Consider the following 980-nt stretch of genomic DNA (forward strand, 5'->3'; position numbering starts at 1 on the left):
GTTTATTGTTGGCGGTGATATTGATTGAGTGCAACAGTGAGTTGATGACAAGTGCCATGGACGTGAATGTGTCCAACAAGCTGCTTGTATCGCGTATCAGTTGTTCACGTGCGTGAGGAATGAAGTGGTGGCGGATGGCGGTAGCAATCGTCGTGATTATGACACCAGCACCTTTGCTCTCATAGCGTTGTTATAGCTGTAGCAAAAGAAACGATAATAAGGATGATGGACACTATCGCTACCAGGCCGTATATTAGACTGTAGTAAACATTGTGCACTGCTCAGGCATGCTGCTTATGAAGATTTATATTATTTTGTAGTGATAATGATGTTAGCAATGGCGGCAGAGATGTCTCCGATCGTATCGGCGTGTTCTGGCTATTCTGAAAATTTGCTCGGAGAATCAAACCTATTGAACTTCTTTTCTGCAATTACATCTCGTGTCTCCGTTCTTGAAAGGGTAAATTTGGTCGTGGAGCTTGTCGTAGTAATTAGAGGTAAGTTACCACCTCGGCAAGCCCGTGAGTATGCTGACATTGACGCTCAATTTGAAAATGTTCACCACGGAGGTGTCACCGTGGTGAAATTTGTTTTTGAAGTGTTTCTAGTCGTCGTGCTCAATGAAGCCTTGAGTTAGACGGGTTTGTCGGACATATTGGGCACTGAAAGGGCAAATGCAGTATACAATAACAACTGGGTTCAGACCACTTCATTACAACAAATGTGTTTATGGAAGTAAAAAGTTAGTTTTTAGATTTCATATAGTTGAATTTACGGCACAAAACAAAGCTAGTTGGTGGCATGTAAGTACGGTAAAAGACAACCAGTGTCTGTATTTCGTGGCGTGACGAGATCATGTAGCCAAAGCGGCACATTGACCACGTATTTGTCACCATTCAGGCGAAAAGGCAAAATTCAGGTTCGCGCTAACGAGCTCAGATCTTTTTCAGCATTTGAACACCCATCCAGTGGATTGGTCA

This window comes from Phytophthora parasitica, assembly GCF_000247585.1.
Source record: "Phytophthora parasitica INRA-310 unplaced genomic scaffold supercont2.475, whole genome shotgun sequence".
Taxonomy (NCBI): domain Eukaryota; phylum Oomycota; class Peronosporomycetes; order Peronosporales; family Peronosporaceae; genus Phytophthora; species Phytophthora nicotianae.